At 46.5% G+C, this 828-nt stretch overlaps 1 protein-coding gene across 1 annotated transcript in view; it reads left to right on the forward strand.

Annotated features, from left to right (window-relative positions):
* The window catches only part of LOC106821418 (solute carrier family 23 member 2-like), a 5,528-nt gene that overhangs the window by 3,371 nt on the left and 1,329 nt on the right, over positions 1–828 (forward strand). The window lies entirely within an intron of this gene.

An 828-nucleotide genomic window follows, 5' to 3' on the forward strand; every position in this document is an offset into this window, starting at 1 on the left:
ACACCTGTAGACAGGTAGAGAGGCTTCACACCTGCAGACAGGTAGAGGGTCCTGTAGACAGGTAGAGAGATTTTACACCTGCAGACAGGTAGAGAGGCTTGAGTTCTGTAGACAGGTAGAGAGGCTTCACACCTGCAGACAGGTAGAGGGTCCTGTAGACAGGTAGAGGGATTTCACACCTGTAGATAGGTAGAGAGGCTTCACACCTGCAGACAGGTAGAGGGTCCTGTAGACAGGTAGAGGGATTTCACACCTGTAGACAGGTAGAGAGTCTTTACACCTGTAGACAGGTAGAGGGTCCTGTAGACAGGTAGAGGGATTTTACACCTGTAGATAGGTAGAGAGGCTTCACACCTGCAGACAGGTAGAGGGTTTTGTAGACAGGTAGAAAGATTTTACACCTGTAGATAGGTAGAGAGGCTTCACACCTGCAGACAGGTAGAGAGTCTTTACACCTGGAGACAGGTAGAGAGTATTTACACATGTAGACAGGTAGAGAGTCTTTACACCTTTAGACAGGTAGAGAGTCTTTACACCTGTAGACAGGTAGAGAGTCTTTACACCTGTAGACAGGTAGAGAGTCTTTACACCTGTAGACAGGTAGAGGGTTCTGTAGACAGGTAGAGGGATTTTACACCTGTAGACAGGTAGAGGGATTTCACACCTGTAGACAGATAGAGGGGCTTTGCACCTGTAAACAGGTAGAGAGGCTCTATATAAAGGGACTGTAATTGTAGGTACATCTGTATACGGAGACTGCAATCATAGGTAACTCCATATACAGGGAGATTGATCATAGATAGGTATAGGTATGCGGACATGGATATA

The sequence above is a fragment of the Priapulus caudatus genome, unplaced genomic scaffold (assembly GCF_000485595.1).
Source record: "Priapulus caudatus unplaced genomic scaffold, Priapulus_caudatus-5.0.1 Scaffold72, whole genome shotgun sequence".
In the NCBI taxonomy this organism is placed as follows: domain Eukaryota; kingdom Metazoa; phylum Priapulida; class Priapulimorpha; order Priapulimorphida; family Priapulidae; genus Priapulus; species Priapulus caudatus.